Genomic DNA, 17,112 nt, shown 5'->3' with positions numbered 1-17,112 from the left:
CTTCTCTCAGGCCTGGCGCTAGCATATGGCCAGGTTGGGCACTGGCATGAGGGCCCAACATCTCACACAGGGCCCCAGGGGCCCCTTCCAGGATAAGCGCAGGCCAGCAGCAGAGGAGGGAATCAGTGGGTGGCGGTGCAGGCAAGCCCCGGCCAGCTCCACCACAACAGATTATGTCCTGCTCAGCTGCTGGCAAACAGAAGTGCGGGGATGGTTGCTAAAGAGCTGCTTTGCTTGTCCTGAGTTTCAGGCATGGGAGGAGGGGCGGAGCTTACTGGCCTGTAGCAGCAGAAGTAAGGCAATGCTGAGGGAAGGCAGGCGCTGAGAAGGAGCCAAACTTTGTCTATGTCTGCTCAGAAGTAAGCCCTGTTGAATTCAGAAGGGCTTCTTCCCAGATAAATGGAGTTAGAATTGCAGCCTAACAATGGTTGTGGAGCTTGGAAGGAAGGTATGAAGTCTTTCTTAGGCTGCAAGCCAATAATGTCTACTCAGAAGTAAGCTCCATTGGGTTCAATGGGACTTATTCTCAGATAAATGTGTTGGATTGCAGCCTTAATTACATAATAACTCTTGCCTCCCCACCCCCTTGTTCAGTTTGCCCCATGGATCTGATAGTGTGCATGTATTAAGAGCTTCCCTCTCCTTTTACAGGGAAGCTTCCATTGTTCAGGTCTGCACTGGGGCTTTTGTATATGAATCCCCCCCCCGCCTCCCCACCAACCCAGTTGTAGCTGGAAAGCTTCTATTATTATTTTCATCTATATCTTGCTTTTTCTGTAAGGAGCTCAAAGATGGTTCTTCCCCTTCCCATTTTATCCTCTCAACACCCCTGTGAGGTAGGTTAGACTGAGAGACAGTTACTGAGCTTCATGCTGACCAGGGATTTGAAACCAGGTCTGGCAGGAGCTGCTACTTACCATGTGTCTCTTTAACTTGGAAATTTGTACATTTATAATGCCTGATGCAGAACTTGGAAAAGTTACTTTTTTAAAACTACAACTCCCATCAGCCCCAGCCAGCATGGCCACTAGATTGGGCTGATGGGAGTTGTAGTTCAAAAAAGTAACTTCTCCAAGCTCTGGCCTGATGGTAACACTACTATGGTACTACTACTATGGTAATAGTTTGTCCTTAGAAAGGCCCTTTTTTCAGTCCTTCATTCAAAGTGCTATATTATTAGTACTAATAGCATTAAATCACCACCAGTGCTGTGTGTTTATTCTGCACTAGACATCAAAGGAGATTCCTCTTATTAGACATTTTTATGAGGGTTTCTGATGGACTGAGGCATGTTGGAGTATTGTGTTGCATTTGCGTTTATATGGGTTTACAGTATCTGAAAGCTTCTCTGCATGTAAGCTCTTTGATGTAGAAGTGTCCTTTAGTGTCATTTTTGTGTACTATACACGCTTCTTAACATACAGGCGAATTGTAGCTGAATTGTTGTGAATGCTTTCTTTTTTGAAAAATGGAATTTTAACTTTTAAAAAATAGTATTTATTTAAAAGCGCAGCCTTTCATCTACAGTTCTGTCCTTGGCTTGCCCTGGTGCTCTGATACAACAGTGCCATTTGGCAATAAGAGGTTCTAAGATTACTTCTAGAATGCCTACTAATATCCCAGCAAAGTTGAGTAAGTTGTGAGTGCAGGGTAATGGCCACTGCGGCATCTACCTTGCATGCAGAACGTCCCTCAGGTTCAGTCTGCAATGGTATCTCCAGGTAGGAGAGATGCCATCAGGGACTGAACCTGAGGGACCTTCTGGGAGAGACTTCTGCCTGAAACTCCAAAGAGCTGCTGCCAGTCAGTGTAGACAGTACTGGGATAGATGGACAAATGACTCAGTATAAGGCAGCTTCCTATGTGAGTAGAAAATTCTGGTGGAGAACTGAAATGTTTATTTGAAGTGCTTTTTTCAGAGATCTTTGCAAATGACAGGAAAAGATGGATTCAACCTCCCCCCCCACTTTTTTTGTCTGTGAAAACATTAAAGTAGAGAAGCCAACAGAAACAGTGAAAAATGTGAATTATTTCTCAGTTTATTTTGTGGAAGATCCCAGGCTCTGATAATATTCATATAATCTGCCTATCATTAATATGGTAAACCAGAATTCTTAGGAGCTGAGGCCTACAAATAGGTAAATCTACCCCAACAAATTAAAATAAATCAAAATTTTGTATTTTTATTTTATAACAGGGGCTTGCAATATTGGTAAAGATTTGTTTTCTCTGAAAGGGGTGGGGCCACAAGAGAGGAGGAATTATGTTTGAGGAGGAAAGGGAGGGGACAAGGGCCCACTGATACCCTGTGCCCAAGGGCCCCCAGAAACCTGGAGCCGGCCCTGCTTTCTCCATAACTGTGGCCTGAGTTTTTCTGAGAAAAGACAGACACTCTTCTATATACATTCTGCAGCAACTCCCTTGATTTGTGTTAGAATGGTGAGATTGTTTATGTTGGCTCACATGGGATTAGAACCAGCCCATTCTATTTATGTTTATCTGAAATGTGTGTTAATCTTAAAGCCTTCAGACGACACATAAAGAAGCCTGGTGAAAAGAACTTGATTTAATAAATAGATACCTACAAATCTTTAGGAGGGCATGGAGCATAAAGCTGTTTGTCTTGCCATTCTGAACAAAAGTAACAGATTTCTGCTATCGCAACAAAGCCGAGGAAGTAATTTTTAATGTGTAGGAGGGAAACTGTGTTGTTTTTTTTAACAGGACACACATAAAAACACTACTTTTTGTAGTTTTCAAAGCAAATGCCAGGGAAGTTCCACCAGTTGAATTTCTGCTTCCATTGATGCTAGAATTTGATTCCTTACCTCTGCAAATAACAGCTACAGGGAGGCAATATTTGGTGGGATCATGGCAGGAGGAAGGAGAGTTATATACTCTCCTTCTGCACCCCTTGCAGTTCTGATGCTGATTGCTTTCCCTGCAGTTATTTAAAATTTAAAAAACCCACACTGCACATCAAGTCCATGCGTGCAATTATCTCACAACTATTTTTTCCCTGAGCTAACTGTAATGCAGTCTCTTATAAAACCCAACCTCCTCCTCTTAATTAAATTTATTACCCACCCTTCACCAGCAGATCACAGGATGGGTTACAGCAATTTAAAATTCAATATTAAAAACAGTTAAATTACAGTCACAGGAATAGGGAGGGGCCTGAAAACACACATTAGTCATTAGTATTAGTCTTGGCCACAGCTTTATTTTTGTGCCCCTTCTATCCCCCATTTCTAGAACAGGCCTTTGTCCTCTGTTCTTCACCACAGGGGGCAGTTCCACACTGTCACTGTTGGAGTGGGATTCCATCACATACCAGGTAATTCAGGTTGCAAAATTATAGCTGATTGGGAGGTCTTGCACAACAAGCCCACTTCCTCAAAACATCAGATGTTTTACCATAAGGAAAGTGATGAAAAATGCACTGGAAAGTGTAGGATAACAGTTGCTTGGAACAACCTCCCAGCAAAGAAATCAGAATGAATGCTCATTAAGAAGCCAACATTGCCCCATCTCCCTGCAAACAAATCAGGATGAATGCACAATAAACAGGTTGTCTGGAAGCACATTGGGAGCTGATCAGGAGCAATGTGGTGGGGTGCCGCTGCTCACCTGACCTCCACTCGGTCGTGTTGCTCCTGCTTATCAGGAGGTAGAGGAAGAAGGTTGAGGCGGTGGGGAGGTTGGTGCAGTGCAAATGTACCAGCAGGAGCACCAGATTGGCTCCACTGGTGCGTTTGCATCATGCCAACTTTGCCTCCCCCTCCTGGTAAGCAGCAGTAATGCAACCAACCGGAGATGAAGTGAGCAGTGCTGCTCCACTACACCATCCACTGCTGGAGCTGATCACTATTCAGCTCCCAGCTTGTGGGGCTGCCTTTCCCATGGAAAGCAGGCTTCACCCCTTTCCTTTCCCAAAGAAGCTCACTATTAAAAAGAGCTGTATGAATGCATCAAAAGGAACTAGTAGGAACCAAAACCATTTGCTCTCTGTTACACACAGGAAAGCAACAAAAGAAGACACAGGGCAAAACACAGAATGGCAGCCATATTTTTCTGTATGATGCCATCTGTCCCAGGAGGCTCTTTTTTGTGCCTTTTTGACTCCACTTCTGTAGTGCAGAATGTTATATCAAATATGACTCCATTTCTGTAGTCAGGTGAGGAGGAATGTTAGTTGAGAGCCTGAGATAGTCACAGAGGAAAACATTTCATTAGCTGTTAAACAAAGAAGGATTTATTTCTGAAGGGCACTTCATGGACGATGTTATTTAATTAGGCATTTCAAATAGTGGCTCATTGGAATTAGAACATTTTCTTTCTTTTCTGTCCTGAGTTTTTTTCCCTAGATCCTCCTGATTGCATTGTAATGAAAGGGGATTATAGTCACATGAAGATTTATTGGGTGACTGCAAATTAATGTCTCTCTATGTGTACTTGTTCACCTGTTTGTAGAATCCTACTCCTTTTTCTAGTGATTGACTTCTGGGATTGTCCATGACAGCCACGTGCTCTGCTGGTCAATAGTGCATAAAGATGTTCTTGGATCTGTGAAATGTAAGTAAAGTTTACATTAAAATTCCCAGCATGTCTCAGTAAGCTGTATGATAAATATTTGATCAGCCTGAGATCAATAAAGCTCATATCCTACCTGCTGAGGTCTTTATAAAAGGAGTGTTGCCTTGGGAATAAAGACCATTGTAGTGTATTTACATACTTAAGCTTAATTTATGTGGCAATCAGTCTACATTTACCTGTCTGCAAAGGCCTGAACATATGTTAACACAATCAGTTGTCCTGGCATAAAACCCTGGGCATGATTTTGTTTTATTATTATTGAAAACATTTTCTACCTTGCATTTGCAAAATAGCCCCAAGATTGCTTACTGTAGGAAGCACCTTGCAGAATTTTGTACATGCAGAAGTCCAGCCTTTCATATTTTCCTGTTAGATTATATAACTTACCATTTGCTTTATAGAAATATGTCTTGAATGAATAGAAATCCTTGCACATAAGTATTCAAAAGCAGAATTGTATTGCAAAGCCTTATATTTCTTGGTGGCTTAAGAGATGGTGGGGAAATCAAATTTCTTCACAAGGAAAGAAAACCAACCTCCAAACTCAGGCTGAAATGTCAATGGCTTGAGAGCAACTTGGATCTCAGGGATTGTGCTTGCTTTTCTCGTCTCTGGAAAATTGCTGCTTAGCCAGCTGTGAAAATCTGACAATCAGTCAGGCCCCCTTGAGGATGCCTCCAGAGCAATCGGTTTCAATAGATACCAGTAGAACATTGGCATATTGTCGCTGCTCTCTCTGATGAGGCCTGTTCTCAAATGGCAGTTCACAAATCAGAGAAGACAGCACAACATAGACTGAGGAGATCCACAGTATGGGGATCTGGGGGGCTTTCGGAGCAGATGGAGGAAATTCTTTGCTTTGTTTTGTTTTTGAAAGAGAGAAAAACCCCAACAGAGATCTGAAGGCAAGTGAAGACAAAGGTACCCAAAAGCTGTTGGTTTGTGAGGGAAAGTCATATGACTGCATCTGAAGAAGAGACGACAAAGCAAGGCTCCTGTCCATCTGCTGAGCTGCAACCAACTGCTGTGTAAATTCTCTCCTATTGTTGCCTGCATCAGTATCTGTCCTGCCAGACTGCATCTTAGGGAGAAGTGACATTTTCTTATTTTTTATTTTTTTATAAAATCAGTATAATCCTGACATGTCTACTCAAAAGTGAATTCAATGGGGTTTACTCTGGGTATGTGGGATTAGCAATGCAGCTTTACTTCCAGAAAAGTGAGTATAGGATTAAAACTTCATACTGGGAAGGTTTTCAAAATACTGCCCTCTTCAACAGCCCAGGAAAATTTCAACTTGTTTGACTCTTGCACACAAAAGAGGAAAAGACTGGAAGCTACATACTTATTCAGTTAATGAGATTTTCAGATAAGCAGGAAAACAACAACAGTTTTCTGGCTTTGCAATGGGGCCTAGCTACAGCCTGACTTAACTTATTGGCTACAAACCTGAAAGGGCAGGGTTAGAGCAGCCGCTATGAGCTCATTTAACAGAAGTTGCCCGGGGGGGGGGGCAGCTGGCATTTTGGTGTATATCCCGTGGACCGGACCACCTAGAAACTCAAGTTTTAAAAAAATGAAAGCTGAGAGTCTGGAGATTAAGGTGATTCACCCGGAGAGTAGAGAGAACCCCAAAAATCTGGAGTCTTTGGGCAAACACCAGAGACCTGGCAACCCTACACCTCATTGACATGAATCATACATCTGGCCCATGAGAGACCTCTAATAGTGCTCCCCCAGATGATCTCAATGATTGTTTTGGAATGTACAGGAAGAAGGCGGTCTTTAAGGTATCCTGGACTTAAGTTATTCAGGGTTTGCCATGTCCATATTCACGTCATACATTTATTCCACTATTATTCCATTTTAAGCAGTCATGGCTTCCCCCAATGAATCCTGGGAAATGTAGTTTGTGAAGAGTGCTGAGAGTTGTGAGGAGACTGAGTGTTAAACCACTCTGGGAATTGTAGCTCTGTATGGTGTGAATGTGGCCTATCTGTTGGTGGTAGTCTGTTCCCATCACCAATCTAGCCACAGCATTCTGTATTAGTTGAAGCTTCTGGACCAGACCTAAGGTCAGCCCCACACAGAACATGTGCCCCATTGACTTATCTGGGATAAAATGAAAATGGGTTCCACTTCTGTAGCCATTCTACCTGGTCAATATGCAACTAAAAAGCAACATTATATAAGGGCCAGAGCCTGAACTTGCCTATTTTCCTCTTCCCTCCCCAGTGTAGCATAGTGGTTAGAGTGCTAGAATAGGACCAGGGAGACTTGGGTTCAAATCCATATTCAGCCATGAAGCAAGTCACTCTCTCTCAGCAAAGCCTACTGCACAGGATTGTTGTGAGGATAAAAAGGGGAGTGAGAACCACGTCTATCAAAGGTCACATTCTCTCAGGAGCAATCTGCTGGAGGACACATGACATCAGCTGGCACAGCCAAAGCCAGTGGTGGGTGGGACCAGTGATAAAAATGTTCTGGATTAACTAATCCAAAATAAAGACCTTCTTGTTTCAGTTTTCACCATGGCTATTTAAGATTAGAATCCCCAACCCCAGACAGTGGAGTAAACTCCATTGGGTCTGATGGTGTTACTCTCAAAGTAGTATAGAGAGGATTGTTTTTAATACAACAGAGCAACCCAGCTATTATTCCACATGCATGCACACACACAGAGGATCAAACTGACACACACCCTTTGTAAACGTCAATGAACTTCTTCTCCATCCCTGGCATTATTAATCTCCATCTGGATCTGGCCTTGGGGACTGAAGCCTTTTTTCCAGGTTTAGGCACAGGTATTTCCAGACCAGAGGGGGTGTTGCATCTGAGAGTGCGTTTCTCCAGTTCGTGACGGTGCTTGGGCCCACTGTCCATCAGAACCAATAGTCCTTCAGCCTCTGTGTCTATGTCCAGTAGGGTTGCCAGGTTCTTGGCCTGAGACTGATCCTGTATCTTTAGGAGAAGAGAAAGTCAGCCAAGTGCAGGTGTTCTTGCAACTCTGTAAGGGGAAAAACCACAAGGTGGAATTCTCCCTTCCTCCTCCACGGCTTTTAAAGATACAGAAGACCTCTTGGAGGCTGGGCCTGGCAACGAAGAGGTCTTCTGTATCTTTAAAAATTGTGGAGGGAGAAGGGAGAATTCCACCTTGTGGCTTTTCCCATTACAGGGTTGCAAGAACACCTGCACTTGGCTGACTTTCTCTTCTCCTAAAGACACAGGATCAGTCTCAGGCCATGAACCTGGCAACCCTAATGTCCAGGCCTCTCCAGGTTCATGACAGATTATGGCAGAGGCCAATGATTTTGCAGAGGAAGTACCAGGTGAAATAAGAGGCCTTTTGAGGCCCAGTTTGTGTAGGTTTGTGTTTAAGAGGAGCCTGCTTGCCCACCTTACAGGAAATTTGAGAGCCTTGTGAAGGGATTCAGACACTCCCCAGTTGACTTGGCAGCTTGGAAAACAGGATGTTTCCTGGTAACAGAGCTTGGAAAAGTTACTTTTTTGAACTGCAACTCCCATCAGCCCAATCCACTGGCCATGCTGGCTGGGGCTGATGGGAGTTGTAGTTCAATAAAAGTAACTTTTCCAAGCTCTGCCTGGTAAATACAGATAGTCAAGCCATATATTTACAAGAAGCCCAGTCTCAGCTAAAGCAGCTGTAGAAGCGCAGGATGTAGTAGACCAAGAGGGTTCCAAAAGGAATCCAGTCCCTTTAAGAGCTCTTCCTAGCAGGTCAACAATCAGCAGGCACAGATCTTCCCATCACTGCGGCTGCTCTATAAGTAACACTAATCAATCTCTCTCTTGATGCAAAGCTAATAGGAAAAGGGATAAAATTGCTAATATGATACAGAGCTGTTATTTTGATGTAATAGGCCTTTTAGGACAAAATTGCTATAGATTTTCTGTCTTTCACCTGATCCATTTTCTTTCTTGCAAGGGGAAAGAGCGAGGAAGGAAAGCTGGCAAATTCTGGTTATCTAACTGCCACAGCACTTAGGAACTTCTGCTGCTGTAATGGAAGACACTTGGAATCATTCACTTTTAAATAGCCTACCTATTATTTTCACATTTGTTTCCTGTTACTGTTAGCAAAGCATCCATTTGGTAACCTCTACTGGAGTCTTGTGTGCAAACAGCAGCAGGGTGTCTAGTGTTAGGGAGTGATCAACAGTGTTTGCTCTGATCTTCCCCCCCCACCTTATTTTTGCAATGTTGTTTAAACAACAAAATCCTGGTACAGAACCACAGCCTGTCCAGGCAGTCCTGTCCTCTGCAAGCTAACAACTGAACCCTAAGATGCTTGAGGTTGTTTTTGCAGGACATCCCATGATCTGTCATCTCTTCTCCACCTTCCTGTTTAGCACCTCTATTTCCATCTATTCCATGTGAGCCGGGTGGCGCTGTATCAACTCCATCTGATACGGAGGCTGTGCCCCTACCTTCTCAACCATCTGCTCCCATCTGTGGTACATGCCCTGGTCTCCTCTCACCTAGACTACTATAATGCGCTGTATGTGGGGTTACCCTTGAAAACAGTCCGGTAGCTGCAACTGGTACAGAATGCGGCGGCTTGCCTGATTAAAGGCAGCCGCTGGCGAGATCACATCACTCCAGTGCTGAAGGAGTTGCACTGGTTACCGGTTGTTTTCCGGGCCCAATTCAAGGTGTTGGTTCTGACCTTTAAAACCCTATACGGTTTCGGCCCAGTCTATCTGAAGGACTGCCTCCAACATCATCAGGGATGCTGCTCAACAAGATCAGCCTCAAAAGGCCTTCTGTCCGTCCCACCAGTTAAAACAGCTAGACTGGTGAGAACTAGGGAGAGGGCTATTTCAATTGTGGCCCCCCACTTGGTGGAATTCCCTCCCAAATGATCTCTGCCATGCCCCCTCTATGATGAGCTTCCACCAGGCCTTGAAAACCTGGCTCTTCAGGTAGTCTTTTGGGGCGGGTTAGGTTTTATTATTATTGTTGAGATTTTTAATGTTTTAATGTATTTGTATGTTTTTATTTTGTACGTCGCCCAGAGTGGCTGGACAGGCAGCCAGATGGGCGACTAATAAATTCAATAAATAAATAAATAAATAAATAAATAATGTATGGTGTGGATGTGACCCTTGTTGGAGAGCGCCCAATGTGAGGATCCCTACTCATCCACTGAAGAGCAGTGCAGCTGAACTCCTTCAGGTCATCAGTCAAAATGTTAAGGTTTTGTTGCACACAAGCCCAGGATTGACAATGTCCTTGTATTCCTTCTGCATCTTAAGACAGACTCCCCTCCCCTTTTCTTGCAACAAATGTGGCATGTTGGCTGGCTTTTTTCCCCTTTTCCCACCACAATATCTGGCGACGTAAATGTTTATTCTACTGCAAACCTGGTGGGCTTGAGACTGATCGCCAGCTACATCCATGGAGAACCTATTATGAAGCTGGCAGGTGTTAAATTGTGCTTCTCTGCTGTTAGGACTTCTCTGATGGAAGAAAAATAAAACAGATGGAAGCTGCTAGCTTATTTTTCCCCCAGCAGTTGTCTGCATAATTCGTGTGTGTGTGTGTGTGTGTGTGTGTGTGTGTGTGTGTGTGTGTGTGTGTGTGTGTGTGTGTGTGTGTGTGTGTGTGTGTGTGTGTGTGTGTGTGTGTGTGTGTGTGTGTGTGTGTGTGTGTGTGTGTGTGTGTGTGTGTGTGTGTGTGTGTGTGTGTGTGTGTGTGTGTGTGTGTGTGTGTGTGTGTGTGTGTGTGTGTGTGTGTGTGTGTGTGTGTGTGTGTGTGTGTGTGAGAGAGAGAGAGAGAGAGAGAGAGAGAGAGAGAGAGAGAGAGAGAGAGAGAGAGAGAGAGTGAGTATATAAAGAGATGTGAAGACTGAGTTTCAATGCATTTATTTTATGGCTGGGGATCACCAATGTGGCCCTTGTGGGTGCAATGGGTGTCTTTGAGGACTCTCTCTGGTGCCTACAAAGCCTCTGATCTCACCTCCTCCTTTGTCACGAGATGGAGGAGGGTGCTTAACTTCTCTCCCCTGAAAAATACATAGAGCTGGAGGAGAAGATTAGGAAAGCAACACTCTCACTTCTTTCAGTTCTATGTGCTTTTCTGATTGATAACCGAAAGAGAGAAAGACAGAGTGCAACATGTCAGATTGAATACAATGGATCCCCTTATTATTTATTTATGTATTCATTAAATGTATATCCCGCCTTTCCTCCCAGGAGAAGCCCAGGACAGAAAACAAAAACACTAAAAACACTCTAAAACATCTTAAAAACACCAAACTTTAAAAACATAGTAAACAAAACATATTTAAAAGCATCTTAAAAAGCAGTTCCAACACAGACGCAAACTGGGATAAGGTCTCTACTTAAAAGGCTTGTTGAAAGAGGAAGGTCTTCAGTAGGTGCCTAAAAGTTAACAGAGATGGTGCTTGTCTAATATTTAAAGGTAGGGAATTCCAAGGGTCCAATCCTCTTGAAATTGCATAATATTTCACGGGTCCCCCCATCAAATCACAGAGCAATCTGCCTCCATTAATGGAGCAGTAAAATTTAACAGAGCAGCCACACACAAACACCTATATCTTGATTTCACTTCAGATCAGGAACATTCAGAAAACTGAATCAGGCCATTGGTCCTTCTAGCTCAGTACTGTCTGCAGTGATAGGCAGTGCCTCTCCATGGTTTCAGACAGGGGCCATCCCTAGTCATAGCTGGAGAATTAATAGTTATTGACATGCAATAGTTATCGGCTTGTTGCTAATACACCATTTCGTGGGAAGGTGATTGAGAGGGGTGTGGTGGAGCAGGTGCAGGCATTCTTGGGTGAAACTGATTATCTAGATCCATTTCAGGCTGGGTTCAGATCTGGTTTCAGGATCGACTCAGTCTTGGTTGCCCTGATGGATGACCTCTATCAGAAGATGGACAAGGAGAATCCAACCTTTCTACTTCTGCTCTGTCTCTCTGTGGTTTTTGATACCATCAATAGTATCCTCCTGGACCAGCTCTGTGTGATGGGGGCATGTTTTATGATGGTTCCAGTCCTACCTGTAGGGTTGGTTCTAGAGAATGGTGTTGGAGGAATGCTCCTTACCCCTTGGCATCTATGTTATGGAGTGCCACATAGCACTATCTTGTCCCCAATGCTATTTAACATTCCTATGAAGGCAATGGGAGCAGTCATTCGTATGCTGATGACATGCAGCTCTATTTCTCTTTAACATCTGAATTGGGAGTGGCCACCATGCAGGTTGTGGACCAGTGTCTGGTTGGACTGAATGAGAGTCAATAAACTGAATTTGAATCCTGGCATGACAGAGGCCCTGTGGGTGAATGGTTCCCATAAGTGGGAGATAGGCCAGTTACCTGTTCTGGACAGGGTTGCAGTGCTTCTGAAGGAGCAGGTACATAGTCTATAGGTGATCCTGGATCCATCTTTGTCACTTGAGGCACAGGTAGCCTCGGTGGCTAGAGGTGCCTTCTACCAGCTTTGATGGGTAAGGCAACTATGGCTGATCCTGGACTGAGATAACTTGGCCACTGTGGTCTTGCCATTGGTAACCTCAAGACTGGATTACAACAACACACTATGTGGGGCTTTACATGGGCTGGAAACTGCACCTGGCACAGAATGCAGCATCTAGGTTGTTGACTGGGGCACCCTGTCAACACCACATAATACCCCTGCTGAGGGAGCTGCACTAGCTGCCAATATGCTACCGGGTACAGTTCAAGGTTTTACTTTTCGCACTGAAAACCCTAAATAACTTGGGACCAGGATATATATCCCTGCCTGGCAACTGTGGTGCTGAGTTGGTGCACTGTCGACAATACCTTATGCCCTACAAGTGCGCTCAGCTTGAGGTAGCTTATAATTGTTGAAATGATTTTACTGTTTTCAGGACTTGTGCTTTTGTTTTATTCTGTTTTTATCTTGTGTAGTGGTTCAATGGGTTTATGCTATGAAGCAGTCTAGGCACTTGTTAAATAAATGAACAGATAAATCTGGGACCTTCTGAATTCAAAGCAGATCCTCTACAACTGAATTACAACCTTACCTTTTGGTTTAAAACAAGATGTTAGTGTATTTATGGAACATTCACTTTATAAGACTGCATTATTGGGTACAGTTACATTTGAGTTTCATAGAATCATAGAATAGTAGAGTTGGAAGGGGCCTATAAGGTCATCGAGTCCAACCCCCTGCTCAATGCAGGAATTCAACTTAAAGCATACCCAACAGGTAGCTGTCCAGCTGCCGTCTGAATGCCTCCAATGCTGGAGAGCCATCCACGTTTCCATCTATGTATGTTCAGTTCCTCCCCCCTTTTTTGAGACATATTACAAAAGGAAAGTGTGGCAGTGGCAATGGCAATGATGTAAAATGTGTTAATGTGGGTTGGAAGTGTTCATAGCTGGAAAAAAGGTCAGGCTTTTCATAGAACCCCTTCCTCCCCCAGATCTTACCTAGTCTAGATATAGTAGTCTATTATTATGCTATTCCAAGATAGGAGGATGGTCAACTTCTATCACCATCATTGTGTTCTGACTGACTCATTCTGGAAAATTGTTTTGCTACTGTGAGCGTAATGGTCCAAGAGGAGATAATTATTTTCTTCTCCGTCTTTCCTCTGCAGATGTGAAAGAGAGGAGTTTTGGCAGACGATTTACAGGCTCCACAGCTTCCCAGCCTACAGCAGTAAACATCCTTGTATACCACTGTGGGAAACATGATGTACAACTTTCATAAGCCCTAAACTGTGGACCTCCGTGAATGCATAGCAAATGCTGGCTGTGCTTCATGTATTTATGGAAATGCAAGAAAATGCTATGTATTTAATTGAAAATTAAGCAATGTTCTCTTATAAATAAGATTTGCACTCATTTAACCTTTAATAATGCATTATTACATCTGTTCACATTATCCCAGGGAAAGTTTAGGGCTCTGTGCTGTTTATATAAATAACCATTACCTCACTGTGTGGCAGTTTACTGTCAACATTTGCATCTTTTCATTCTGTTTTTTTGTGTCTGTGTCCAAACTGTGACAATGCTAGCAAGTGGGGCCTTTCATAAGACCAGTAATATTAATGAAGCTGTCGATAACACCATTAGGTGCAATTTATTCCACTTGGTTGATCTGTCGTGCCAAATCGAAAATTAAAATAAAACCACCTTTGACTAAGATTGTTAATAAGAAAGAGTACCTAGGGATGCAGGGATGAGACTGTGCTGGGACCATCAAGGGGCAAGCATTTCCACCTGCCTTGCCCCACCCCTCTGCCTGGGCCTTATCAGGAGGAGCTGTAGGCTGAGACGTGCTGCTACAGGGATGGGACTGTGCTGGGACCATCAAGGGGCACGCTTTTCCACCTGCTTTGCCCCCCACCCCTGCTCTGAGTGACATTTTTCTGGGGACTGCCCTTTACCAGGAAGATGAATGCTTTTGGTTTGCTGCTCCTGTTTTTTTTTTTTTTAGAGATGTTAGGACTTTGTTAGTTTGATTTTTTTCTTTTCTTTGGTAAATTGTATTGTTTTCATTTGTATTTTGCATTTGTGTTTTTATTTGTGTGTAAGCTGCCTTGGGGGCCTATTTGGCCGAAAGGCGGCCTAGAAATAAAACATAACAAACATAACATAACCTAGGCAGATCAGTACATTGATCCTAGTAGATTTTGGTCACATCCACACTAGACACTTAAAGCACTCTTATGCCACTGTAAGTCATTGAGAAACTTGGGAACTATAGTTTGTTAAGGATGCTAGCCTCACAGAGCTACACTTCCAAGCACTGTTAACCAACTACAGTTCCCAGGATTCTCTGGTATAAGAGTGTTTAAATCATCATCATCATCATTCTGCCCTTCCACCCAAAGGGGCTCAGGGTGGCAAACATCAAAATTATTAACACAATATAATTTCAAATAAAGTAAAAACGTATTTTAAAAAACATGTACAAACAATTAAAAACCATCTAAAAACATTTAAAAGTAATCGCATACTCTCACATTTACTAATTTCAAGGTTACCATGCCCAGTATCTATCAGCCATCAAATGCCTGGATTAACAGGAATGTCTTTAAATGTCACCTGAAAGTCAATAATGAGGGAGACAAACATCAGGAAAGTATTCCACAAACAGGGAACCATCACAAGAAGGACCTGTCATGGGTCTACACCAACCAGGCAGCAGCCAGAGGCGACCACCTGATGTTTGAAGGGTCCAAAATGGTTGATACTGGGGGAGTTTCTCATTTAGGTACTTGGATCCCAAGCCATTTGGAGCTTGTATGCTAGCACCAGGCCCCTTGAACTGGGCTTGGTAGCTCTCTGGCAGCCAGTGCAGAGAGTTCAGTGTGTGGTGTGGTGTGGGTATGTGGTGTATGTATAGAATGCATGGTGTGGATGTGACCTTTGCTAAATGAAATGACATTATATTCTAATTGTTTTCAGGGGCATAATAGCCTCCTTCATGGCTGAGGAAAGTTGGAAGTGATATGATGGAGATGTTGCAGACAATACATTTCTATTTCCCCACTGTAATCTCTCATCAAAGAGGATTCCATGGTTGAATGTTGGACTATGACCTGGGAGACCAGGGTTCAAATCCCCATTCAGCCATGAAGCTCAATGGGTGACCTTAGGCCAGTCACTGCCTCTCAGCCTAACCTTCCTCACAGGGTTGTTGTGAGGATCAGATGGGGAGGGGATAACCATGTACGTCACCTTGAGCTCATTGGAAGAAAGGTGGGATATAAATGTAACATAAATAAATAAATAAATATAAAAATTAAACAAAGGAAGCAGTCTTAAATCAGGTCAGACGCTATGCCCTATCAGCCCAGGGCAGCACAGCTCCAGGATCTTGGGCAGACGTCTTCCCGATAATCCGGTCGCCGATTAACTAGAGATGTCAGGGACTGAACCTGGGACCTGCATGCAAAGTATTTCTCTACCACTGAGCTATGGACCTTTCCACAAGATGAGGTTGTAGTTGCATACATAGTTGCACATTTGTAACACCAAAGCATATTTTTTTCTTAATACAGAATCATTCGTGCTCATCTTCAACATGCTGCTTTTTGTCTAGATTGATTGTGGATCCTGCTGTCCAGATGGAAGGGTGTGGTTACTCAATATCTGTTTGAAAACCCTCCTCTCGACTAGATTACGTGTTTAAAAACCCTGCCCTTGCAATCTTAGTAAATGCCCACCCTCAACGTCATTGGGCAGGTGTGGATACATCCTTCATTGCCAGAACTGCTTACATCTGTTTTCAAATGCATCTGCCTTTCATCTGTTTTCAAATGCATCTGCCTTTCATCTGTTTTTAAATGCACACACAGCAGGGTAATGGAGAATCAATCTGCAATGAACTTTTTATTGTTGGAATTAAATCAGTTTGGCAAGAAGTGCTTCTCGAGGGCAGGAAAATATGCAGTAGGTCTAGATTGTGTGTGGACTAAGTAGAAAAAACAAGTCCATTGATTCTATTTTTTTTATAATAATTTTTTTATTATTCAAATTTTTATAAAAACAAATACAAATACAACAAAAACAATACAACAGAAAAAAATAAAAGAAAAAGAAAAACTTGACTTCCAATTTGTTACAGATCAGCTATAAGTATATAATATATATCAAACCTGTCTCCTAGAACATACGAAATTCACTTTTTTCCAAAGTCTATCTTAATTAATCGTCAAATCCCATTGTCATCATTTCATTTTTTTCTTTCAACAAAAAGTCCAAAAGAGGCTTCCATTCCTTAAGAAATGTATCTGTCGTTTTTTCTCTAATAAGACATGTCAATTTGTCCATCTCAACTAAGTCCATTAATTTCAATAGCCATTCTTCCATTGTTGGTATCGATTCCATTTTCCACTTTTGTGCATATAGTAATCTTGCTGCCGTGATCATATATAATATTATTCTTCCATATTTCTTTTCCTTTTGTTTATCCATAAAACCCAATACAAAAAATTCTGGTTTTGACTGAATATTTATCTTTAAGATTTTTTGCATCATCCTACCTATCTGTGCCCAAAATAATTTTGCCTGTTTACACAACCACCACATATGATAAAAAGATCCTTCTTGTTGTTTACATTTCCAACATACATTAGAAACATTACTATACATTTTTGACAACTTTTCTGGAGTCATATACCAACGATACATCATTTTATAAAAAATTTCTTTAAGATTATAGCATAATGTAAATTTCAAACCTTTTTTCCACATATTTTCCCATTGATCCATTTGTATATTATAACCAAAATTTTTTTGCCCACTTAACCATACACTCTTTTACTTGTTCTTCTTCCATGTCCATTTTTAATAAAAATTTATACATTTTTGCAATTATGCATTCATCATTTGTACACAAACCTATTTCAAAATCAGATTTATTTATTTCAAACCCATACATTTTCTTGTCCATTTTAAATCTTTCTAACAATTGTAAATAGGCAAACCATTATATCCTTCCTTTATTAGTTGTTCTCTCTCTTTCAT

General features: G+C 42.4%; 1 long non-coding RNA gene across 2 annotated transcripts; it reads left to right on the top strand.

Annotated features, from left to right (window-relative positions):
- The first annotated feature begins 274 nt into the window (after nt 1-274).
- LOC133365390 (uncharacterized) lies at nt 275-13,512 on the top strand. 2 transcript variants are annotated; one of them, XR_009758199.1, is made up of 4 exons: nt 275-448; nt 4,474-4,575; nt 5,474-5,624; nt 13,233-13,512. It is a non-coding gene; the product is annotated as an uncharacterized LOC133365390 (long non-coding RNA). The 2 variants fall into 2 exon arrangements; XR_009758198.1 differs by lacking the exon at nt 13,233-13,512 and having other exon boundaries at nt 5,474-5,683.
- Nucleotides 13,513-17,112: the final 3,600 nt, after the last annotated feature.

Source organism: Rhineura floridana, chromosome 10 (assembly GCF_030035675.1).
Source record: "Rhineura floridana isolate rRhiFlo1 chromosome 10, rRhiFlo1.hap2, whole genome shotgun sequence".
NCBI lineage: Eukaryota > Metazoa > Chordata > Lepidosauria > Squamata > Rhineuridae > Rhineura > Rhineura floridana.
This window is presented reverse-complemented; position numbering and strand designations above follow the sequence as displayed.